General features: G+C 45.9%; 1 protein-coding gene across 2 annotated transcripts in view; it reads left to right on the forward strand.

Moving 5' to 3' along the window:
• Positions 1–7,955: 7,955 nt before the first annotated feature.
• Positions 7,956–26,443, forward strand: part of CARHSP1 (calcium regulated heat stable protein 1) — a 36,641-nt gene continuing 18,153 nt past the window's right edge. The window contains exon 1 of one of the 2 annotated variants that reach the window (XM_014894570.2): positions 7,956–8,236. The gene's annotated coding sequence lies outside the window, so the exon portion shown is untranslated. Of the gene's footprint in view, positions 8,237–10,178; positions 10,300–26,443 lie in introns of those variants that run through there. The other variant, XM_088174472.1, reaches the window with a different exon arrangement.

A 26,443-nucleotide genomic window follows, 5' to 3' on the forward strand; every position in this document is an offset into this window, starting at 1 on the left:
TTTCTTTAGTTAATTCCTATTTATTCCTGTATACTCCTCTTTACTTCAGCAGAAACTGGAGGTAGTCATGGGATCATCTTAATGTTGAATTGAACCAAATACTGAATCCAATGTCATTCTGAAAAAATCAGAGCTGGTAGGTGCTTCTGCCTGATGTGCACTGTTTTCCCCAGGCTTAAGGGTGTGAGATACATCCCAAAGCTGTCTGCCATTAACACATCCAAAACTGAGCCTGTCTTTGGGTTATTATTCTTGAACAATGCTGTACGGGAGTGACTTTCTCCAGGGTGATTGTGAAAATTTTCCAGGGTGAAAAGATAATTAGAGATCAGCAGAAAGGAATTTAACACACACAGTTATGTGGCTGCAAATCTGAGCGAGAAGGATGAGGTGCAAACTGATCTGATGAACTAGTAGGAAGTGTCATATTGATTTATTTTTTAAAATATAATTTTATTCAAACAATTAATGGTAATTTTAATATTTTCCAATGACTTGTTTCATCTTGAGGAAATATGGCTGATGGAAGGAGCAAACTCCCTGATCAGAGTATTTATTTTGGCTTTCTCCTTGGCAGATTCCATGGTGTCGGCATAAAGTAATTTTCAATATTCTGTAAAAAAACCAGCAAAGATGTGACTTTTCTGCACCACTGAAGCTCATCGTAAGCAAAAAGGACAACCACTTGAAGCTGTTATCTTTGTGCAAACACCTCTCTTATGTTTCCAATCTTCCCATTTCAAACACTAGTGTGATAAAAACATAAAATCTTTCTATCATTGCATTTACCATACAAAGAGGAATTCATTTTTTTAGTGTTGCATTAATGCCTCAACATTTTCTGAAATCTACAAGAAATTGTTAGACTGCATTAAATTCTTTGGTTGTTTTTGTTTTGTTTTATTTTTTCAAAAATATAGAGCCAGTGGTTTACTCAAATAACTAATGAACTCAAACTCCTGGAACTGTCAGTTCAAAGAGTTAAAATAAAAATACTGTCCTGCCTGCCCCTGCATGGCCAGTTCCACTGCCAAAGGATCCCAGCCTGTCACTACAGAGAGAATATTCCTGAATAATTTCTCCATGCTATGAGAAGCAGCCCTCAGTTGAAAGGAAGGAAAGGCTACAACTGAAAGAGGCAGATGTTGTGAGCCCTCCTGGTTCCATCCTCCTTTTGCTCCTGCCCTTTCCCCACCCTGAGGGCAGGAGGAGGAAGAACCCAGAGACACTGAAAGCTCAATCTGCCTCAGCAAGCAAAACCTGAACTGTGGAAAAGGCAATTTTCTTAAACGCTTCTCTCCCAAAATAGGCAGAGGCAGGAAACAGTGAAATGGATGGCAGAAGTCTGGGAGCAAGGTGCCTGAGTATTTCCTGTTTGCTTTATCCCAGACAAAAGGGAAGCATTTCCTCCTGGTGATGGGAGCAGGTCAGTGCTGGGAATGTGATGTGTGTAACATCCCCCGAGCTGAGGATAACTGTGTCTGCTGCAGAATGTTCTGGATTGCTGCTGCACAAGCAAGGTCTAGGTGGCACAGTGGGATTTAGTGAGCACTGCCCTTTGCAGGCAGCAGTGCAAGGGACGGAGGGGTTTCCCTTCCTGCAGCCCCACCCTCCTTTAGATCCTTCCCCCAGAGCGGCTGCAGGAGCCTCGGTGCACATCCATCCAAGGGACGTGGCTCTGCCTGCGGATTTTAAATCTTATTTACTTGTTGACTTTATACATTTACTCCCTTACTCGTCAAATTTGTGCATAGGATTTGACCTGTCCATGACTCCCTCCACACACACACGTTTTTGATTAGTTTTTTTCTGATATTTGAGCTCCTGATGAAGATTCAAAATTAGATGCACGATTTCAATTCAGTTTTTTAATTGTCAGGTTCTTTGTCAGAGTTTGGTTTTATCTTACACACAGACTTGCAGAAAGTACATTGAATTCCTTGCATCAAGGATTGTTTATGTTTGCATGTACCACATGTGAATGTTTCTGTCAGTATAAAATACAGAGTGAGCAACATCTCTACCCACTCTGTGCAGTTCCTGTGCATTCAACTAAATATTGACTTACAGGATTAAATGATCTGTTGTCTTGGGACCCCCTTTATATGTTTGGAGTGATTTCCTCTGAGGTGGAATGCAGCAGCAGTTTAAATGGAGAAGTGTGCATTTCTGCAAGAGAACGAGTGAAAATATTCCCATGCATTTTCCATCCCAATACACTAATGACTATTTTCTTATCACTCATGTGGCCTAGAAAAGCACCCTCTGAAAATGTTACAATCATATTTAAACATGTTTACCTTTTTTCAGCTCATCCTATTGATCTGTTTGCAAGATGCCATCAATTGTGACTGCCATGGACTTAACCCAAAGAACTGTACAAATATCATTATTGTACAGCCCTTTGAAATAAAGCACAGCTACATTTTTTCCTAATCTCTATTCAGTTGTGCAGTAGAGAAATATGAAGTGCCATAAAAAGAACCTGTGAACATTGTGAAAAACATAAACAAGCTTCTTTCATAAGGACAAGCTGCAGTTAAAAAAACAACAGCACCACTGTTTATTGGGTGGGTTTAAGAAGACAAATCAATCCTGTTGCTCTGTAAGGAGAGGTTTTTATCCTTACATACATCATTCCCCTCTTCCTGCAAACCAGAATTCTCATTAAATCTCTTTCAAACCCATTTTGATTTCTGTTATTTAGACATGAGTATTCATGATGAATCATCATCTAAGCATCAAATGTAGGGTGTGAAAGCCTGGGCCCAAAGAAAGGCTGTGCTAATGAACTCCCACAGTTCAACCTGTGTCCATGGGGCTGGAAGGGAAATGCCAGGGCAGGGAGCACTATTCAGTTGGCTTCATTTGCTTCAGTTAGAGCAAAATAATTTCCTAGGAACTATTCTGTGCAATGCAAGATGTCATAAACCTCAGCACTTCACAGAAGTTATGGAGGGTGTGGGGTTTAGTCTGTTCTTCTGTCTGATCTAATTGATCTGAGCCAACATCTGGAGTCTGAATCTCCTGGGGACCGAGGTGGTCTTCAGTCCTGAAGCTCTCAGTCAATGCAGTTCTTTTTGCTAACAACAGTCCAAAGTTTATTGATCCAATGGTGAAGGAATTACAGGATCATCTACTGAGGAGAGGAATCTTCTGGATGAGGAGAGTCCAGTACTCAAGCCCCCCCTCAGATGACTTTTACCTTTGGGCCAGCAGAGACCAGCTGGGACACTCTGGACAAGTCTTCCCTAGGAACTGCCCCTGCTGGAGGTTCCCCATCCACTGGGATTCACTGCAGCTTCTAAAATAGGGGGAAAGCAGCAATCACCCCCTGGTTATTGCCCTGCAGAAAGGAATGGGGTAAATATTTGGCTCCTGAAGGGAGGGAGGGCTGGGAACCCCAGTCAGAGAAGGAGGAGAATTTGGCTGAAGGTACCTCAGTTATTTTCAAAAGCTGACTTCAGACACTCTTTTCTGACTATTTGCCAGTTTTATTTCTTGTATTCCATCAGCCCCACATGTGCTCCGTGGGGCTCTAAAGCAAATGGTGTGCCTCACCCTGGCTGAACCCAGCCCATGTCTGTGTTCACTGCACAGCTCTGCATGTGAGGGGCTTACATCTGTCCACCACCTTCCAAGAAAGAATTTTCCTTATTTCAACACTATAAAATTTCCTTTTTATTTATTTCTAAGTAAAAAAATGCCACCAACATGAAGGATGTAAAGAAAAGGCTTTGTAAAAGCCAATTTATCTCAAGGCAATCTGCCCCTTTTATGGCTTCAATGTTCCTCTAATGGAAGAGGGCAGAGAGCTCTGCCTCCCCATCTCTTTTCCTATCAAGAGTAGCAATTGGCTGCTTGGTGTGAGAAGCCTCTACAGGTCTCCAGCACAGCCTGATTGCACTTCCTGAGACTCTACAGACTCGTATCCAAAAAAAGAATTGATTAGGACAATGAATGCTACGTCTGATCATTAAATATTTAAACCTGGTAGGCTTTCAAGAGTGGCAGGCTTGCCAGCCTGTGAAAACACCCTTGTTTTGCCAGATCTAACTTGCCATTGTCAGTTTTCAGAAGGCTTGAGGTAATGTGTACGTGATGTGAGATTTAACATCCAGATTTCTTAAGGGAAAAAGAGGAGAGACTGCGCCTTTAGTTGTGTAGATTGAAAGAAGTAACCATACATTAAGAAATGTAGCTGGGAGAATGTATTTCTCCCTCCCTGGCGTGGGAGTGAAAATGCTGATGGGATCACTGCCCAAAATTAAATGAACACAAATATTCTAACCCATATATCACATTGATCACTAACACAGGAAATTGCATCTAGTTACATGGACTGTGGTTTCTGCTCCAAATTTCTGGAAACGAGCACAGAATCTTCTGGATGCTGGGACATTAGAGCCTAGTACTGCTCTCTCTCCATCGTATTTTCCATTTCGTGTTTTCATTAACTTCACAGTTTTAGCACCATGGGAATTTTTATCTAAGCCTTTTTTCAGGAAAAAAGTTCCAGTTGTTGATAATTTTTTCTTGCTGTGTAGTGCATTGCATTTACAAGTGTTTTGGAAGAATCTATTTGTCCAGTCACCTATTGCTAATAAGAGCCAGTCTTTCACCAAAAGGGAGGAAAATAAATTTGTATCAGTTTAATCAGCTATGACAGAGTGTCAATTGATAATGAACAGAGCTCTTTGCAGGATATAGAGTTTAAGTGCAGATGTGACCTCTGTGTGCAATTTGGGATCTAAACAGAATAAACAGGCTGGGAAAAGAGGAGAACATAATCTGGGGATGGACAGGAAGTGAGGGAACAAGAAATGTGGAAATGTCCAGGCTTTGTATGAAGCTCCTGGCAGCTGCAGCTGTCACAGGTTCAAGGGGTGCTCTGGCTGCTCAGTGTTGGTGGCTTCCCCCCAGGCAGTTGCCATCTCTCAAGGCAGGTCACAACAACCCAACCCACGTGTGGGAGAGGATTGTTTTGTAGGCTCTTTTTCATCATAAAGATTTTGCAGTGTGTTCATTTGGACTGAGCATAGCTGCCATTTTCTTTCTTTTTTTCCCCCTATAATTAGCTATCAGCATGTCATCATTACAAATTATGTGATTATTATCATCATTCTTCATCATTGTGAATTATGAATATTATCATCCAGTGTGTGGTATAACAAACATATTTAAATTACTGCAGATAACACAACATGATATATATGTGCACTTTTGTCAAAGAGTGGCTCAGCAGTCTGACTGGTTAACTTGCTGCCACCTTTGGATCATGACACCTGTCACAACTAGTAAAATATGCATCAGTTTGATCTTTGCTCCAGTTCCAATTTGGAAAGTGTGAAGGTCATAGCAATATGCTTGTTGAGCAGCTGCTTTTATATTTTGTGTTCCAAAAAGCAGCTGCCAGATCCAGTGCTGTGCACTGGCAAGGCACAGTGTGGAGACTCAGAAGGCTCACCCCTCCTCAGTGCCTGTGGCTGCTCTGTGCCTTGCACTGCACTTGTGGATTAACCCTTGCTATCACTTTGCTAACACTCTGCACCTGGAAAGGAAACTTCAGCTGTGATGCTGCATCTTGCCTTCAAATATGTGCTGGTTTTGCCCACATTTAGTGAGGAGGGAAGAAGACATCGAAAGAAATTATTTTTTCTGAGAGGAGCAAAAGTTAATGTCCTTTGTCTATCAGTTCCTGGCCTGACCCTCCAGCATGCACAATGCAAACCCTGTGGATGCAGTGAAGAATGGAAAGCTGCTGCTTGGCCTCTGATGCTGAGTTCACAGCAAACAGGTGTGGTGGTGGGTGCAATGCTGAGCTTGCCAGGGATGGCTGGAAGCACAGGTGGAGCTTTCAGGAAGGGCAGAGGCTGAGGGATGTCAGCCTCCATAGGACAAGCAGAGTGGCCAGTGAGACAGCTGGTGATAACTGAGAGTAAATGCAAACAACAGGAGGAAGAGGTAGAAGATGGCAGCTGAAGAGCAGGGAGCAGGGGACAGTATTTTATTAGTGTCAGATAATCAATATAAACAAAATAAAAAGCAAATGACAGAAACAGTTCTTCTTTAAGGCTGTGTTTTTCTACTAGAATGGATTTGTGTTATTTTTAAGGAAGCCTATTGCATGAGAAGTAAAATCACCAAAAAGGCAAGACGTGGTCTTAAAACATCCCAATTTCCCTGGAGCTTACCTTGCTGAAAAGCTCAGCTTTTCTGTGTTTCTACTTCAGCACAATCCATAAACGTTATTTTTCCTGAAGTAAAAAACTTATGCTTTTGACTGGGAAGACAAACAATCTGAAAAATCAGGTTTAAAAGCTGAATGTTAGGTGATTGTATCAGGACCAACAGAGGGATAGCCTGACTGACCTTAAAATGTTTGGTAGCTGTGTAGCTTCTGACAGATTTCATGCTCATGATAAACATAATCTTTCTTTAGAAGGAGTGGAACCTGAAAAAAAGCCGGCAAAGAGAAAAAAAAATCTGCAGTGACTGGATGGATTGTGCCACCTGCCAGCCTGCTCACTGATGACTTCTGCACTGGTATGGAGTTCCTGGTTTCCTAACAAAGAACCTGGAACTGTTTCAGTGTAAGAAAAGGAAAAACGAATGTACGAAGGTACCCCTGCTCAAGGCAAGCTCATGCAGCTCTCACTGTTTCACTAGCCAAATGAAATAGCCAGCTGGCCAGATTAGGAGTTAAGCAATACCTGTTTGGTAGGGTTCTGCTACACCTTCCAGGATGACAAAATGGGAGGTGATTACAGCTTGGAGCTGACCTACTTCTTGCCCATGACATTGTGTCCCAAGCTTGGCCGTGGGGCTCAGGAACTTATTTCTCACCCTGCTGTTAAGAGTACTCTGGATTTGAAAACTAAGTTTGGGGACTAAATCCTGCCCTGAGGAAAAGATGGAAAGGTGTTTGTTAAATTCTTATTGAGAAGGCTGTGTTAGTGTTACTTTTAGTACACTGTGTTATCGATGACTATATGGCCATTTGGGGCTTTGTTTTTATTGTTTCAAATCTCTGTAAACAATTTGCAAGGTTATTTCTACCTTTAGTTAACATGAATTGAATTTTAACCCTAACCACAGAGGAAGATCCATTTCTTTATGAACATTTTTCCCTGGGTCTTGCTGCTATGATTTATCTGAGAACAGCAAAGACGTCCTCAGTTCCTACGCTTTGCAAACTGAACAGAGCTCATCTGAAGCATGATTCAAAATTACAGATGATTAAGATAGTGAGAGCACACAGTAACTTGTCAGATGCCTGGTAGGAAAAAATTGATCTGGTAAAATAGAATGAGTGTATCCCATTATATAGTAAACAGCCTTAAGTGAAAGGCAGATGCCACTCTTTGGGGCTGGCACAATGGTGGGTTCCAGCCAGCACTGGGACTGGACAATGGAACATGAAATGCAATAGGGCACTCTGGAATGAAGCATACCTAATATGCCACATATTCAAGGAGTTATTTTTCCTCCTATTATTCTCTATTACAATCCTATTGCTCTAATCTTTAAGAACCTGTTCCTAATTTCCAGGCACAATTCATTCATGTCCAGCCTACACTCTCTGTGCTTGTGCCAACCATGGCTTTTAGATTAAATAGTTCTGAAGCCCAGTCCGGAACTGGAAATCAGGATTGCCTTTGTGATATGTAGAGCAATCTTAAACCAATTCATGCCTTTTTAATAGAGGTGGGCAATATTGGCCTCATGTTGACAAGCAGCACCCGTCTAATTATTTAAGAGTTGTTCAAGCCACCTCATCCTTCCTGCTGCACAGGGACATGTATCACCCACCATTATAATGAATCACATTACCTGATACATTTCCCCCCTACACGCTCATTTCTTTGACTCAAATTGTGTAAGTAATTGCACTTTGAATACTTTAAATGAATGAAAAGGGGTATAATGATGCTATGCTATCAAGAAACCCTTCTGGTTTTTTTTTTCCCCTGCCAGGACTGCTGAGGGAAGTAATCAGTCCCCGCAACAGCCCAGAGCTGTGTCTGAGTAAGCAGGAGAACATCCAGCAGGAAAGGAGAGAGGCAGGCGAGTCCTGCAGCTCTGGACCTCCTCCTGCCCTCCTCCCAGCTGTGAGCTGCTCCTTGCTGGCCCAGCCCAGCAGCTCTGGCTTTAGGGAAGATTCCCAGCCCTGCCTGCATCCTGGGAAGGAGCTGCCCTGCTGCCGGCCACCCCTCACAGGGACAGAAGGAGTAAGGTAGGCACGTGGGCTGGAAATGATTCACTGACCTCAGTAATTGTACTGAGAGAAAGGAGAAGGGGAGGGAGACGAGTTGGAGTTTGGAGGAAGCTGGAACCTCTCCTGTCTCCAGCAGTTGTTGAGAAAAAGAGGCAGGCAAAATCCCATTTCCTACCTGTGGCAGCTGGGGGTACACACACACACATTCTCACAGGAGGGTCCCTCAAACCCCACCTGTTGTTGAACACACCTGAGGCTGTGGGCATCCATCACCATGGATCTCCCATGGGCTGTGCATTCCTGCCTGGGGAGCAGAGGGGAGAGGGAAGCAAGAGGGATGAGTCAGGAGAGCTGAACCTTCGAGGAAAGCACAGCTGTACTCCCAGACTGCCTGAACAGTGCTCACTCATGTAGTGCCTTCATCCTCCTCCACCTTGGAAAAAGCAGATTTGGCACACAAAACAAAGGAGAAAAAATTTCCAGGAATAAATATTTAATTGTAGCTTTAATTAATATTTTAAGCAAAAGAAGTAATCAGTCCTGTAACTGTATCTTAGAAAGAGGTGAGATCCAGTGTGGAACAGAATGGGATGGAGAGGTAAAGTACTTTGGAAGACAACCATGTGGTTGGCATAGGAAGTTGGCTGTTGCATATTGTGAGATATCTTCTAGTTGCCCTGTCTCAGATCAAATACACTCTGTTATGGGTCTTCTGTTTGCTTTCCCTCATGAAAAAAATTGCCCCGCTGAAATCTGTGTGCAGAAGTTTTATCACTTGTTCAGTGCTGTTTCTTGTGTGATTATGGCTGGCTAAAAGAGTGTGTACTTCTGTCTCCTGAGTCTTACCCGTGTAATGATATGAGGGCATGCTTTGTCTGGTATCTACAAGTGGAAAAGAACTAGAATGGATTCATTTTTTTAAGCTCTCTTTGTAAAACCATCTTTTTAAAATATTGTGGGTTATTATCAGCTAGGAAAATGATGCATAAATGAAAATATTGCTAAAACTGGATGCTGGATGAAGACAGCATTCTTTGTCCCAAGGTCTTCCAGTGATTTTTGTGTTCCCAGTAAAGTCCGTGGCCATTAACTGGGAGCGTGTTGTCACTGCTGCCCTGGACTGTGCCATCAGTTGTCCTGCTGTGACAGGCCCCGTGTGACAGCTCTGGCTCATGCAGAGATGCCAAGCACATCCCAACGATGACAGCACAGAGCACACGTGTGTGCTCTCTTGGCAGCGCACACCACAGCCCCATTCCGTGTCCTCATCGCAACATTCGGGAGGGTTTACCAGGATTATTTATCTGTAACTTCACAGAATTCACAGAATCACAAGGTTGCAAGAGACCTTCAAGATCATCGAGCCCAACCCGTGCCCAAACACCTCAACTAGACCATGGCACCAAGCGCCACATCCAGGGATGTTGACTCCACGCTCGAACCTCCCCGGGCAGACCATTCCAGTACTTTATCACTCTTTTCGTGAAAAACGTTTTCTTAATATCCAACCTAATTTTCCCTTGACGCAACTTGAGACTGTGTCCTCTGCTTCTGTCAGTTGCTTCGCCCGATTCTACTGAGCTCTCTGGCCATCCTTTCCTTAACACCGTTTCTTCTCGGCTGCTGTAGTTTCATTTTTGGGCCGGTGAGCTCGGGGCCGCAGCATCCCGGACAAGTCACGGAGCTGCTGGCCGGGCCCGTGACGCGGGCGGAGCGGGGCGGAGCGGGGCTCCCGGACCGAACCGGAGCGGGGTCCGCGGGGCGGAGCGGGGCTCCCGGACCGAACCGGAGCGGAGCGGAGCGGGACTCCCGGACCGGAGCGGGGCTCCCGGACCGAACCGGAGCGGGGCGGAGCGGGACTCACGGACCGAACCGGACCGTGGTCCCCGGGCCGGAGCGGGGCTCTCCGGGGCGGAGCGGGTGGAGCCGGCGGAGCAGGGCGGAGCAGGGTTCCCGGGCCGGAGCGGGGCGGAGCGGAGCTCCCCGGCCGTCCCTCCCCTCCCCGGCACAGCGCCGGGCCAGCCCCACACCAGCCCGGGGAGCGGGGCCGCCGCCAGCCCGTCCTGCCCAGCCCAGCCCAGGTGAGCGGGGTCTCTGCCGTGGGGCGAGGAGCGAGCATCCTTCGGGAGGTTGGGTGGCCCCGGGCTTGGGGAGCCCCCCGGACGTGTCTGGTGCCGCGTTCTCCTCCTCCGGGGCGGTGGATTTATTTCGCTTCAGAGATTAGGGCCAGTTTCCTTTGTTTTGTTTTGTTCGTTTGTATCATTTTTTAACACTTCCTCCTTTTTGTTGCGCTTTGGAACTGGGGATATGGCATTGTTACGCTGGGAATGGCTTGTTTTAGAAATGACGGGCGAGACAAAGAGTGCTAAACGAGAGCTTTCAGCCAGCAGGAACATAAAGGACTCCCAGGGCTGGCTGCTCCGAGGGGCACTGCAGAACTCGGAGCCTCGTTAGAGACTCTGTTGCTGTAGCGTGAACTGCCCGCTCTTACAGTCAGCACTTCTGTTCAGGAAAACGGAGAAAGCAAAAACATGGGGGAAGCAGCCCTTTTTTCGTGTTCCCTTGGCATGTCTGATGTGTGTGTGCGTGTCATTTCTTGCTCTTATAAAGAAGCCTCTGAGGCTGCTTTTTGGATCTGTGCCTCTGAATTTGGCTTTCAAGGAGGAGGTTTGGAGTTCTTTTCTGATGCTGTTTTTGCTGGCACTGTCGAGCTGCTTCTGAGAAATGTTTGCAAAACGTTTTGTGGTGCAAAATTTGATTTCTTAGAGAGTCTCAGAAAACTTTCAGGCTGCTTTGACATGATTCTCCTAGTCTTAATTTTTGTGAGGTTGAAAGGGGTTTTTTGACTGCTGTTTTTAACCTTTACTTTCTGACTATTATCTTATGTTTGACAAACATCATTTCTTTCCTTCTGTTGATCATTAATAATGGAAGATAGCAAGGCCTATGAACGTAGCTGCAGAGGACTTGGCCTTTCACAAATACATTTTAGTATCACATTAAATCTAAAGAGGCTTAACTAACATACAGAAAAAAAAAAGAAAAAAAAAAGTTAAAAAAAGCCACAAACTCATGTGAAGGCTTTGGGTGTTTACAGGGAAAAAAAAAGTTGTGTGTGCCAAAGGAACTGTAGGACAGATGAGCCTTTTCTCTGACAATGGGTTTATTTTCACACTCTACGTGGGGGTGTAAAGAGAGAAAACACGTTTACTCCAAGTGGCCCTTTGCAGGGGCAGAGCTGAGGCAGGAGCTCATCCCACAGCCCCAATGTGCTGTGACACCCACGTGTGACATAACCGAGTGTGTGGTTGTGTTGCTGCTCTGTCCCCGTGCTCTGGGCACCTGCTGCTGCCTACAGCTACACCTGCACTGCCCCGAGCTTCTGCCGCTGTGTTTGCCCAGGCTTGTAAATATTTTGACCAGCACCATCCCCTCCTTTACTTACATGCATGTAAGCACATTTGCAAGTAATTTGAAATTAGCCAGATAAGGCCAGGTAATGCTGCCTTCTGTCTCCTCTTATGACTGTGGCTTCCTGGGTAGTGCTGTCCTTGGGCTGAGTCCAGGTTTTCTATTCAGTTAAAGAATGAAACCCACCATGAATATGAATGTATCTGCTGCCACTGGAGCTCCCTTACAACAAACTGCCAGAGCCTGCTCGTGCACCACACCAAATGTGGTTCCTGGGAGGAAATGTGGTGTGGGGGTTCTTTCGAGGTGATAGGATCAGCAGGCTGTGTCAAGGTTGTTCTTGGTGTCAAGCCTGACAGCGACAGAAGTAAATGAATCCTTCTCCTGCTTCCATTTCACCCTGAGTGGGCTGTGGGGTGCCCAAGGAGTTTGGGTCTCTTTTATTGTGGCTAGAATGTCTTCGGGGTGAATGTTGAAGTTACTTATTGCACCTTTTTGTCTATTTTTGTCTCAAGTTTCTATAAGGAGCCATTTCTGAGTCTCTGGGCATGGAGTAGAGCTGGCCGGGATTGATAGTAACTACTTGAAACTTGGACAAGACTGATGGGGATCAGCACTAGCAACATTTATTGATACTGTAACTATTCAAGTCTAGGTTGATAAATATTCTGGATGTTGGTGGTGAGAGTTGTTGGTTCATCTGCTTCTCATCTGGAAGGTTTCTGGCAGAGACTAAGGAGAGGAATTCGTCTTGAAAAGTGTAAACCCCATCAGCATCAAGGGGAAGGATGAGTGGGGATCACATCCCTCCCCTGGGGCTGGCAGCTTCCATCTCCTGGGGGCCAGTAGGCTGGGAACAGCATCGTGCACAGCAGAGAGGTGGCAGTCTTTGAGGAGGAAAAAAAAAGTAATGAAATGTTTGTTTTCCTTTCTGCACAACAGTTTAAAAAACTCTAATCCTGCTTTTTGCAACAGGTTGATGTGGAAAAACAAACAAAAAACCCCAAACATTTGAAACACTGTAAAGAAAGGAGAGATGCAGAGAGGTGACTTGGGTTTGCACAATGTGTTATTCAGATAGAATGAAATATAGAAAAGTGTTCATTTGACTAACTGCTTTGCCTTTTCTCTCAGAGCGGGGCAGAGGCAATTGTTCTGCTTCCTTCTCTCGCTGTGTCTTTTCCTCGTTTTTGAGGCAGCTCCCTGGGCAGATGGGTGATGCCGATTCCTGCCCTGCCGCACTGATTGCGGCTGTTTCCTCTGGGCTGGGGTGCAGCTCAGCCCGGGCTCGCTGCTGCGCTGCGATCGTGCTGCTCGGAGCGAGCCTGGGCGGGCAGGCAGCGCTTTCGGGATCTGTGTCTGTGTGTGTGTGTGTCTGTATGTGTGTCTGTCTGTATGTGTGTGTCTCTGTGTGTGTGTGCTGCTCTCCTGTTGGTGACCTGCTGGCTGCTGGAGCCCACGGTAGCAGGGCCAGCCCGCTGGAGCAGCGAGAGCACCGGCCCTGGGCAGCGCTCCGCGCAGCCTCCCCTGGCCCAGAATAGACAGATGCCTCTTGGCTCTGTAAACAAGCAGGAGTGAGATCACTTTCTGCCGAGACCTTGCTTTCCCCCCCTCAGCTAGTCGGTAAGAACAAGGTGAAGATGCAGAGATGGGATCCCCTGTGACAGGAGGTGACACCTCGGAGCGCCGTCCCCGCCTTGAGGAGCCAAAGCGCCGCTTTCTTTGTCTCTGCACTGTGCAGGAAGACACTCGGCTTTCGTTTCTGTCATTTTTGGGGCATGTGGAGCACATAAAGTGGTGTTTCTGGTGTTTGTGCCCCCTGAGGGACGCTGTAAAATATTGTGTGAGTCAAACCGCATCTGCCCAGGCTTGGCCGTAGTGCCTCGGGGTAGGTGGGGCGTGGGTGCTGCCCGGGAGCCTGACCTCCCTCCAGTGGACAGGGCTTCAACAGCCTGGAACCCCTCCTGCTTCCTTGAAATCAGCTTCAGCCGTGTGGTTCCTCCGATGCTGCAGTCCTTGATTGATTTCAGAGCTTTGCTAGCTCTTTATTTGCCGTTGGTTTGCACAGCAGCTTTTTTTCTTTGGGTCGATTTAAAATATAGATATATATATAAATAAAACAAAGTAATCTATCAAATCTTTAAAAAATAACAATTGTCTTGGGCATAATGACACTCGCATCGAGGTTCTTGCATTATTAATGCAATTTGGAAACTGAATAGAAGTCTAAAGAAAATGAACATTAAATTTTTGATCCATGGTCTGTTAGGCTCTGCTTGCCATGAATTGTGTATTTCTTCAGGGAGGAGCTGGTGGAAGAGGGTCAAGGTCTCAACAGATGTTTAAATACTAGTGTGTTTCAAGGACAGCAAGTATGTGTTTGGCCTTTGGGAGCTTGCCCAGCTGTTTGGGCTATAGCTGGTGGCCTGTGAGCACACTTCTTGCCCGGCACTGGGAAGGTAAACCCGGGCTTGAGCTGCAGCCTCTCTGTGTTCAGATAGCAGAGGGGTGAAGGCACAGAGAGAACAAAACAACCTGCAGTTAAATCCCCAGGGGCTGTGAACAGCTAGGGAGGGCTCTATTACCTTCCTGTGGAAAAGGCAAGCAGCCCTGTGTGCACCACGTGTTCCTTACCCCGATGGCTCCATGCCTGATCTGATCACAGAGTGCTTTGTGCAGGACCAAGGAAAACAGAGAACCTTGGCCTGGAAGCTTCCCTGGAATATTAAACCTTGCTGGTGCTTTGCCATGCCTCATGAGCAGCACATGACTGGGGAAGTGACCGAGCATTAAGGGCTGGGGCTGATCCCGAGGAGGGAAGCAAAGTGTTGCTTTGAAGCTGGTGTTACTCCAGGTGGGAGCCTGTGGGCCAGAACGCCGGGACTGCCAGGGAGCTGGGGTGGGAAGCCAGGCTGGCTGGGGCACTGATGAAGCCATGAAGCCCCAGAGGAGCAGCGTGGGCAGAGCTCCCACACCGAGCTGGCAGAGCCCCTAGCAAAGGTCTGTCCTGCTCAGCCACTTGTCACATCAAGCATGGTGGAGGACAGGCTGCCAGTGGAGACACAGCTGCCTGCTGCAATTGCACATCTTCGTGACTAACAGCAAAACCAAAACATAAAACTGCTGAGAATTGGAATGGGAACCTCTGCTTCCAAAAGACTGTTTATCCAGTGGATTGGTGGGACAAGGAGGTTTGCAGCCCATTCAGTATCTTGTGTTCATCTTGTCTTCCCAGTGCTGGTTTTGGCCAGGCTGGGAGGGACGGGGAATTCTCTGTCATGAATCCCACTGAGTTCCTTCAGGCACGACTCTGCATCTTCAAAGTTTTCCAGGAGCACTGCTTTTTCCAAGGTTTCAAATTCTTTGCCACTTGCTATTTAAGAGAATACTCAGACAAAGAGTAGACTGTGTCCAGGAAATAAACATTTAATCTTGCCTGTCCAGTGGGGGAGGAATATTTTTTTTATGTCAGTCCTGGTTTAATGTTTGGTTTGTTTACATTGCACAGCCAGTCAGGCTGATGGAGGCCCTCTGGCGAAATGGACTATGTTGTTTTATGAGCTCCTGCCTTCTCAGTGCTTGTTGTCTGCTGGCTTTCCCTTCCTGATGTGATTTCAGAAGGCTGGTCAAAGGCGTTTGCTTGTTTTCAGTTACATCAGTTACTTGATAAAAGTAAGTCACGGTCGGTCGTGATTGTAACTTCTTGACAATTACTTCAGGATAAGGATAATGAAAATAAAAGGATAAATGAAACTGCCAGAAAGCATCGCCAAAGAATTTCCCGTTTACAAAATTTTTACCTGTTACTGGAGTGTAAATACACATTAAATAAATGATTTGGATCTTCTCAGCCAGCTCATCAAGGCAGTGGCAGGTCCAGACCAGGAGCTCTGCTGACCTCAGCAAGGAAAGGCAAAATTTACTCAGCTATGAAGACTGTGACTTTATTTTCTCCAATATTTGAAGAAAATCTATCAATGTGAATTATGTAATTTGTGATAGCCTTTTCATAGAGCCTCTTTGAGATGGAGACTGGTAGGAGGAATTCTTAAAGTTATTTCAAATTATTTAAAGTAATGGGTTTTTCATTTTACTGGTAGGAGAGAGAGTAAATAGAGTGAATATTGATTTTCTGCTATACGGTGTTCCAGAACGTCTGTTTGAAATTTACATAGGTTTCATTTTCTGAATAAACACATTCTTTTTTTGTTTTCTTCTATGCAGAAGGGTGTTTTTTTCCCTATCCTGGGAACTGTTAGTCCTAGAAATGATTCTCACTAATGTTGTTCTAAACATTAGGAGTTTCTACTAGGAGTAGAAAGAGTATCTTAATATACTTTTTCTATTTGAATATCTTAATATACGTACACATTTGTGCAGTTCCACTGTTTTCTGATACACTATTTTTTTACATTGATTTTTTTCTTTTCTCCCTGTACCAGGCTTAGACAAAAATGGTCTCTCTCGCTGGGGATGTGTGGTACTTCAGTGTCTTTTACCCGTGGCAGCAGGGACTTCAGGACAGAGCCTCAGTGCTGGAGCCCAGTCCAGGCTGGATCTGGCAGAGCTGCTGCCCAGGCACTGCCAGCAGCATCCCAGTATTGTGATGTCACCATGCTGCTGTCTGCACTGTCTGTTTTTCACATGCTCTCCTTCCCTTCCATTCCTCAGGCTGTTCAGGTAGACAGACCTCACCTGAAAAACCTCACCTTTATCCCAGAGGAATAAAATGAAACAAAGGTAGTGCAGAGCTGTCTCAGCACTTATCACAGCCCCATGGGGACAAAAGTGGTTTTGCTGGACACTCACTAGACTGGTACAGTTGAGGTCTGGGATTCTAATCAAATCTGTTCTTAAACTTTTTAATGTGGATTGCCTCTTCCCTGGCATGGATCCTGAGGAGGAACTCTCTCTCTGGTACCCTGTGATGTGGAGCTCTGGATGTCCTGGCCACCAGGACCAGGGTGAACCCACAGGCTGTGCATGCACCAGTACCATGACATGACTTGTTCTGGACTGGGGGCTGGTTCCTGAGGCAGGCACACCCTGAGGATTCTTAGCTGTGTAACACTGGGTTTCACACAAAACATTGCTCTAGATAAAAATAACAAAGACACTGTTAAACATATCCCTGTCTTTGTGTTCTTACTGATCTCAAATCTCTCTTGGTAGTGTGTCTGGCCCAGCTTCGTAAGGTCATAACTATTAGCATGTGGCTAAACAGGTAAATGGAATCAAAACAATCTTTCATAAAGGCATCCACTGCTGTTCTGTGTGCAGTGTTTGCTCTGCTTGTGCGTTCCATTCCCTCTGTGATTGCAGTTGAAATAGATGCAGTTTTTGGGGCAGTGATTGCTCTAACACAACACTTAGTACAATTTTCTATTAAACGTGTGCTTCTATATGAAGGTTTAGTTTTATACCTGAAGATCTTAGGTGCCTCAAGACTTGCCTGCTTTTTTTCTATAACACTTGATTTTTACCTTGCCTGAAAAGCTTGAGCTGCCTGTTCCCTTGCTGTCTGTGCTGGCTTTTGAGCACTAACACAGCAGCCACAAAGAGCAGCAGCAGTGCCTGTGGTTCTGGACAGCTCTGTCCTGCTCAGCACAGCACTGGGGCTGTGGCTCTGGAAATCACAGCACAGTAAATAGTTTTGTTGATGTGTAATAGGCACAAAATCGAGCCCTGCACACGTGCCCGTGCTGGCACTGCGGTTTTGCAGGCACAGTATGACTCCTTTTGCCATTTGAGTGGCTGTGAGCACAGGGTGGATGTGATGTGCTGAGCCAGAAAGACTGGTTTGTGCACACATGATAATCGGGGAGGGCACTCGCACTCCCCACAGGTCCATTTCCTCACTAGCTGGCTCTGAACGATGCCTGCAGGAGGCTGGCTGGACTAGGGGTACACTGAGCATTTTTAAGACTCACAAAGAATTTTTTTTCCTAGAAATCTAAAGTGCATCATCAGTGGTGTTTTCCAAGCTGCCATGTGAGAGGATGTGATGGAGGTTTGCACCATGTGTAGTTTCCAGAGGATTTGGGGTGGCTGGTGTCCCTGGAGCAGCTCTGGAGGCTGTGAGCTGTGCTCTGGATGCATCCCAGGTCTGACTGCACGTGTAGGGACTGCCTGCCAGTGAAATAAATCACACACAGCTCTGTAAAGCAGCAGCTGGCAGTGGGGATAGATGTGCTGCTGCCAGGCTTGGGCAGGTCTGTAAGATAAAATGCAACATTTTCTGTTTGGCCAAGGAGTTTGGTTATCTATGTTTGTTTACATATTCTCTGTTCCACAAGTTGTTTGGTTATGTAAGAAAAACCAGACCTGTACAACGTGTATATTTATGTAGTTCTTATCCTATAGACTTCAATTAAACATATGAAGGCAATTTCAGCTTGAGAGTTAAGAGGTAACCATTAGCTTTACTAATGGTGTTGATGGAGCACTTGCCTCTTGCTGGAGCATGAGGACACTGAGAGGGGTCTCAGGGTCACAAGCACAAACTTGTGTACAGCATGGTGGAATATATTGGAAATTATGCTGAGGGATGGTAATGGAGGGAAGAAAAAACAGAAATGCAATTGTTAGGTGGGCCAGTAGTATTTAAATATAAATAAATAAATATTTAAGTTTCTCTGTTAAAATTTAGGTCTGTCATCTCATCAGGTGCAGAGCATTTTTTGTTTCTTAAATTATTTCAGTCAATTTCATATCTTTTGGTCATTAATCGACATAGATGTAGGTTCATAATTCTGTCTCTGTCACAAACCTTTTGTTTAATTGATTTCTGAGTGATCTACTTGAAACAGACTCAAGTTACAAGCCTGGGATGCTTAAAAAAATGCATAGAAAATGTCAGGCAGTGAGACTGGGACGTGGCCTGTGCTTTGGGGTATCCAGAAAGTGGAGCCTGACCTGTCCAAAAAGGCATCTGGGGTCTCACAGAACTCGTGTGAGGATCAAGTTATTTCTGAGTGGTTTCTGACTCTGTACCCTGCCAACTGCATCTTGCTGGAATGCTGGCAGATGAAATACCCTCAGAGGATTTATTTTTTTCTTTGCCAATACATTTATGCCTCATAAATTTCCATGGTTATAGATCTCTGTAATGTGAACTGTTTTCCCCTACTGAAAATGTTGATTAGGGAGGAAACACAGTGAACTAATTGTTCTGAGCAACACTCGAGCCACATAAATATTTCAGGGGATTTCAGTAGCCTTAAAAGGCTCAAAGTTGCACATGAACAAACTTAACCACAATCGTGCCTGAAGTTTTGTGATGTGAGAGGAGGCTGAAAAGGGGAGTACTTTTCAAAAGTGCCTACGGATTTACATATGTATACCTTCTTTATAATAGTATGACACTGTAAAACCCATTTGCCTTGTAGATGAGCCTTAAGATGCTTAGACACAAGACACATGAGAGATTTTCATGTTTTGGTATAAATATTTTCTGCCAATATGAAATAAATCCTGGAATAAATTCACAGGAGATGCTCCAGCATCCAGCAGAGGGGAAGCTTCAGACTTTTAAAAGCTGGGTTCCAAGGCTGAAGAGCAAGCACTGGAAGGGACAGAAAGTTCCCTTTTCAGCCATATATTGTATTTTATCTGGGAAATAGCTCAGCTCACTGTGACTGAGCATGTGAACAAGTTTAGGATGAGATATATGAAGTGCTGCCTCTTCTATCCCAGAACAGAGTTCCCAGCCCTGGCTAATGGAGGAGTGATGAAAGCAGCAGGAACTTGGAGTGACCAGCACAATGGTTCTGTGCTGGGGACCATAAAACATTGAATAGATAATATCTGCTTTCTGGCCCAAACCAGCTAACTTGTTGACAAAGCTAAATCTTCAGAAATATTTGATACTAGTAGGGTTTATTGTCTAAGAAAGAGTCATGGCAGCCATTCAAATGACAAATTGGGGAGTGCTTTGTTTAAAAGGGCATAAGGTTTTTCATTTGTACTTGGAAATTTAAGGGAGGGTGGGGGACAAGAACACCAGAAACAGCTTGTAACTCTTCTTGCTCTCTGCCCTCTTTATGTCACTTCTGTTAGAAAATTTAAGGTTTGGTTAATGAATAAGTCTGTACACCCTTTCTTGTGTGCTCCTCTAAGCTAATGTTTTTTCCCATTTGTTTCTTTACATACTCCTTTTCCCTTCCTTCCATTTCAAATTTGCTGTTGCCTTTTGGTCTCATTGTCCTTTCTTAATTTCCCTGTAAAAAGGGCCTCTCTTCACTGTCCACTAAAAGGAGTGGAGGATGTTTTTCATAGACAGTTAAGCTGTGGGGCTCTTTGCCACAGGATACTGCAGAGGTTAAAAGATTATATGAGCTCAGGAAGGGCCTGAAAAATCTCATGGGAGGTTATTAAATACCACTATGCAACCTTTAGTTTTCCATTTCTTTAAGTGAGAATGCAGGAAAGGTGTTGAGAGTAAGCACCACAGTGCACTCACCTTATATTTAACTCTGATCTAGGCAGCCACACCTGGCTACCAGTGTTGGATCAAGCAAAGTCATCCTGATGTTCCTCAGTTTTACTGCAAGGGTCCTTTGTGATTTCCCTTCACACTTCCCTGTGCCCTTATCACAGCTGTGTGAAGGCTGGGGACACCAACACTTGCTCCTGGAGGTGACCTGTTGTGTCCTTGGCTTCAGGGATTGGATGGGATTGGGATGGATTGGCACTTGGATTGGAGCTGGCCCTTGGGAGGTGGTGTCTGTGTTTGTGCTGGGGTTCTGGCAGGGCAGGGCTGGCTGGCAGGGCTTTGGGAGCAGCTGGGCACTGCTGGCCCATGGTGTCCCTGCTGCCACAGGAGCAGCTGGGGCTGGAGCCTGGCAGCTCACACAGAAAGCAGTTGGCAGACCAAAAGCAAGGCAAGATGCTGGGCATCTCACCCCAGGCTGGTGCTGGCTCAGTGCTCTGCTGTGCTGTGGGCCATCCCTGCACAGGGATGGGTGTGACAGCCCATCCCACCTGCTTGGTGGTGTCCTGCCCAGGTGACAACCCTCTTTTCCTGCTGCCATTTAATACTCCTGCATATTAACCGATACTATAGCTGCACAGCAACTCAAGCCACTGGGCAACACTTGCACCCAATTGCCACCATCATCTTCAGCCATCATCTTCCTCCTTGCCTGGGAAGAGCTCCCAGAGGAGGATGCTTGTCTGGAACCCGTCACTGCTTGTCCAGGCTTGCAGTTTCGGAGGAACTCAGGGAGTTTTCCACCTCTTGCAATCTGTTTTTAAACAAAAGGAGTTGGATAAGTGAGATTTTATAAGCAAACTGAAGGCTTGGAGTTTTGTGAGAGAATGTGAGGGAAGGTGTGCTGGCCTTGGGACAGCTCCATGCCATTCCCAGCACTGTCCTGAGGAAGTTACCTTCCCACTGGCTGCTGGTGTGTTCTGCTGCCACTGAAGTACTTTTTCACAAGAGGCAGAATGGCACCTGCTCCTTCCCATGTGATTGTGCACACTCTGAGCAAGCCCCGGTGCCTGCTGTCCCCATGGCAGCTGACAGCACAGCTGGTTACAGCCTCCTGTGCTCACCCACCAGTGCGGGACCCTGGCTAGATCTGGTCCAGACAGTTTGGAGCAACAAGTTTGTGAATCATCAATCATGGCAAGTACATGGCAAGAGAGGATCCTGATTCCTCTGTATTTGTGATAAAATGAACCACAGGGTATCACCATATATCCTTCAGTTTAAACCTAAACTATTGAAACAAGTACTTAGTTCCTTCACCTAAACTTTTTTTTTTTTTCCCAAGTGTACCTATCAGCTTTCATGAACAGTGAGAAATACGGGACTGCAGGAAGGCCTCATGTCTATCAAAGATCTGTATAGGCTGCTGCTGACTGAATTCCTCCCCATCCCTCTCTGTGGTCTCTGCTGTGCAGGGTGGGCTCATGGCTCGTTTCCTGCAGACACAGACACTGCTCACTGCAGGAGCAGAAGGGCACCCCCAGCATTTGGGGACAAAATGTTCAGTGCTGAGATTGCTTGGAAATAGCTGCTGCTGTTTGTAAACTAAACCCTCTTTTAATCCAAATTAATATGTACACCGAAACAAGCTATAGGAATTTTCCTTGTTGTATTTTGCTTACCTTACAACTGGGCTTTAACTGGACATGGTTGGGCAATGTCCTGGTCTGCATTAACTGACAAATCCCTCCAGTGTGTGGGCACTCCTCTGCAGCCTCCAGAGCCTCATGTTTATACCACGGTCCTCTGTGACATGTCACACGCATGTTGCAACTCCTGTGCGTTTCAGTGCTAATTGAAATACCAGTATTAATTGTGGAAAGTTAGTCATGCAAGCGGAGCTGGAAGGGGAAGCTCTGGGAAGCCGCAGTTTCGTAACCGTGTTTTGTAAGTGCTTCCCTCCGTGGGGCAGGGGCAGGGCTGGGATGCTCACCGTGCTCCTGGTGTGCCAGAAAGGGCTTTGGGAAGAGCTCCAGGCAGGAGCAGCGCTGTGGCACTGTGCTCGGGCACCTCAGAGAGGGAGCTGGGAGCTGCCCTAGGGCTGGGGACACCCTTAACCCATCACTTTTGCCAGGGCAGGGAGTCCTGGTGCCTTCACTCTCTCGGTAGATGGGAGCGAGGGGCTGTGGGTTTTCCTGATGAGAAGAGGTTTTCTAGGTGTCAGCAGAAGAGCAGGTGAAGCTGAGGGGTTTATCTGCACAGCTTCCTTAGAGAAGGAAAGAAATGCAGCTGCACAGAATAAATTGGAAACCGGGACGTTTGAAGGTGAAAATTAAAAAAAAAGTAAGAGGAGTTTCTGGTGTTGTTTCTAAATCCAGGAAAAGCCCAGAAAACAAACAGATTTTCAGGTATCTTTTAGGCATATTTTTCAGATTCCTTTTAGAGATTGAAAGGAAAGAGAACTTGCAGAATCTGCATCTGAAAGCAGCTGCTCTTGGGGAGCTTTGTTCTGTGTTTGAGAGAACTCCTCGTTTTCCAGGCAAATGTAACCAGTGCTGTCCTGCTCATGGACCACTGTGGTACCATCTGAAAGCAGCTCCTCCAGACAGGGTCATTTCCAGTCTAAGGAGGCCAGAGAGAGCATTTTCTCCATGCTGGAGCACTGAAGGATGCAGAGCAGCATTGCCTGGGGATGAGCTCTGTGCCCGTTCACGGGAGGTGTTGCAGTCTGTGATGTGAAAAAGAAACCATTCATAGATGGAGAGATTTCATGGAGTCTGTCACCCTGCCATATCCAGGCATTTACATTAATTAAAAGTGAGACAAGATTTCTGTGCTGGTCAGAAAGGATATCTTCCCCAGACCTGCTATTTTTAGGGTATTCCTAGAGGTATGGGGCAGACTTTAAGAGAAATAGGATGTATAGCTATATAGAGAAATTATGATGGCATTTATATACCCCAAACCTTATCACTGCTATAGCTTTTAAAGTTATTTTTCATGGAGAATTTCAGAAATTTCTCCTGCATATATTGTGCTCTTTGTAGTTCACTTGTTACAGATGACATTTTGGGGTCTCTTTCTGCACACATTAACCAATTTTACTAAAAAAGTTATGGTAAAAAGACAAGATATTTTTGCTTTGAAATGTTAAATTAGTCTATTGTTGCCATGATGCTACATGATGTAATTTATTTTATTTATATTCCAGTTCAGTGCATTCCTAAACATAAATATTTTTTAAAAAATCACATTGGAGAAAGATAAATGATGCATGTTGAAATATGGGGAGATTTCAGGGTAATGTGTCACATGGCTGGAGTTTCCTGAAGAGCCTGAAAACATCACCCCCGTTACGTCACTGTTGCATTCATTCTGTAAATCCCCGCAGGCACATGTTTTGCTGGCTCAGGCAGCAGGGAGATGCTGTCTGTGCTGTCCTGCTCCCTGGCCTGGCTGGGATCTCACACTGCTGGCTGCCTTCAGGAGCCTCAGGGGGATGGATGCTCCTGGCAGCTCGGGGTGGGTGCACGGGTGATGCTGTCTGGGGTTGGTACCCAGGGATGCTGTCCTTGCCATGGCCATGTGCAGAGAGGTGGCTGGGCTGGAAGGACAGGGGTAAACCTAATGGAAGTGGGCTGGGAGATGTAGGGGGCTTCTGAGACATGCAGGAAGGCAGGTTTGTCAGAGTGAAAAAGAGAGGAAGGAATTTGTGGGTGCTGAGGAAGGGCTGGTAGCAGCCATCCAGGTCCTAGGGGTGATTCTTGATTCACAGGGAGTCAGTTCAGAGCCCAGGATAACATCTGAAAAACGTCTCTGAAGATTGCTGGTAACTGTCTTAGGAAGGCAAAGCGTTTGTGAGGAGGTGGCTGGGAGGGCTGGGGTGTGGGTTTTGTTTTGTTTTGAGTTTTTGCTGTAGGCTTCCTGTGTCAACACTGCCCAGCCCCCGAGTGCCTCCAGCTGTGCTGCAAGTGGGGAGAGTGTCTCTGCTCCTGCAGGAGGGCTGCCAAGGGAAATGAGCTAATCCCTGCTTGAACAACGTCAAGAAGTGGCCACACCAGCATGAACAGAAATAGCCAAGCTGCACCTTTGTCATTGTAAAGGTCCAGATGAGCTGATCTTCTGCTGAGGGTCGTGGGAGGCAGGAGCTGCTGACATCCTGCTGTATCCACGTGGTAAAACTTGGTCCTTCAGGCTCTCATCCTTCTCACTTTGCCTGATTTTTACAATTGTCAGAGAAGCCCAAGGGGCAGAGGGATGAGTCAGTGCACTCTCCTGTGCAGAGATGTAACATAGCAGCCATGCAGGCAGAGCTGCAGCCCGGGCACAGGCATCCCCTGGTGCTGGGCTGCATCCCCTGTGCTGTGCTGTGCTGTGGTGGGAGTGAAGCCAAGCGTGGCTGCTGCTGGCTGCCTCAGCTGTGTGTTTGTGCCAACTCTCACCCAGCTCCGTGCTTGGGTCAGCTCTCACCCAGCTCTCAGCACAATGTAGGGCTGGTGTCATAGAAGTGATGAGAGTCGAGGCTATTCACCTGCCTTTGCCGTGGGCAGAGAACAAAAAGGGTATTTGTACAGCAAAAAGGTACTGAATGTTCTACATCGCTGTTTTATTTTATGTTTATGGAGCAGAGGGTTCCAAAATAATATAAATGGGAACAATAGCATACGGTAGCACACTTCTAACTCCGTTTAGTCTTTTTTATTTGTAAATATTTTTGTGGTTCATCTGTGTCCTAAAGAAAGGAGGGAAAATTCTCCTGCCTCTCCAGTCTTGTTTGAGGAAGGGGACAGGCAGCACTCTGTGGTTGTATTGCAGTAGATGGGTGAATACTCTGCATTTTGCTTGTCACCTGACAAGCTGGTTTATATTTAGATGAGGAGAGAAAGCATGTGATTTTGAAAACTGCATTTTCACTTGTGCAGAGGCCAGCCAGCCTGTGTGTGCTGAGTTATCAGAATGAAGTTTTAATTGTTTGCTCTGATTTTTCCTGTGACTTACTAGGGCTATGGTCCTGCTGTGTCAAACACATTCCTTGAAAGCAAGGTGTCCAAAGGAGAGGTCTTCAGCAAACTGAGACTTCCTCTGTACCAGCCAGTGCAGCAGATCTGTTTTGAGAAGGAGGAAGTTTGGAAAATCCCAACCCTTTGTTGTTATCATCTTGGTCTGAGCTGAACGCTGTGCTGTGACACTGGGCAGGGCATTAGCTCATGGGTGACAGATACCACCCATATTTGAAATGCCATCCCTAAAGCTGGGGTTTTGTTCTCAGCTGAGCTGTTCTTGAGAACAGTGAGGAAAGCTCAAGCTGGTACAGGAGGGAGTATGACTGACTATTCACTTCTATCTTCTGAGCACCCTGAGCAATTAAAGACAAAAGCCTTTGTTCCTTGGTGACTTCATTCTTAAGAAGCCTTTTTAATTTTAGTCTTTATTTTCAGGAAGAAATAATATGGATTCGTCATTGACAAGAAGGCTGCATCTCTCAAATGTCATGTGAAGGATCCACTCCATAATTCATGGGTTGGGGAGTGTGGGTGTCAAGAGGAGGGTGCATAATGGATATGAGAGATTTCAGTTCAATTAAACTATTGGTCTTAAAGGCAGCTTTTCTTGCCTTCATGATATTTTCTTGACTCAGATCGCCACATTTTTTTGCTAACTCATCCAGATAACCAGATATTTTTAGTCTTGAGTAAGACTGTAGTGGGTTATTGGTTATTTTTGCACATCATCTTCCCCTTTCAGTGTGGATGGGGACTTACATAGTAATATCAGAGCTGATTTATTTCCTCTTTTTTCTGCCACTGCTGCTCTAAGCCATGCACTTGTGTGTGTAAAGTGCTGCTGATTCTGATCCTGCTCTTTGCATGGATTCTGGGAGTTCTGCTTGTTGTGTGATAAGGTGTATTGCTGTTGGTGTGCTGAGAAGGGATCTTCTCCCTCCTCTGCTGTAGGACATGAACAAGAGCAAACCTGAGGCTGCTGGGGGTCTGAATGAAGATGTGGACTATTGGCCTCCTAGCTGCTGGGGGATTGTGGCAGACAATCTCAGACCTCCCAAAGGGCACTGCTGCCTCTGCCAGATCTCCCCAGGCAGGAGGGGTCCCCTCTCCAGAGCTGGCCACTGCCTCCCAGCTTTGTCTGTGCTCCTGTCCCAGGCAGAGTATGTCAGCTGGCTCAGAGTGAAGGGAATTAAGGAGCACTCCTCTGATTCTCTTTTCACAGTCAAGCTGAAGGTGTTATGAGCTGACAGAGCTGTGTTATTAAGTGAGCAGCAGCAGCAGCAGCAATAGAGGTGCAGCTTTATCTCGGAGTTTCTTCTTCAAGGGCTTCTTTCTTGTAATGTGTATTTGTGTGCAGATGCAGGAGCTCCTCTGTGCTGC

This window comes from Sturnus vulgaris, chromosome 16 (assembly GCF_052056855.1).
Source record: "Sturnus vulgaris isolate bStuVul1 chromosome 16, bStuVul1.hap1, whole genome shotgun sequence".
Taxonomy (NCBI): Eukaryota; Metazoa; Chordata; class Aves; order Passeriformes; family Sturnidae; genus Sturnus; species Sturnus vulgaris.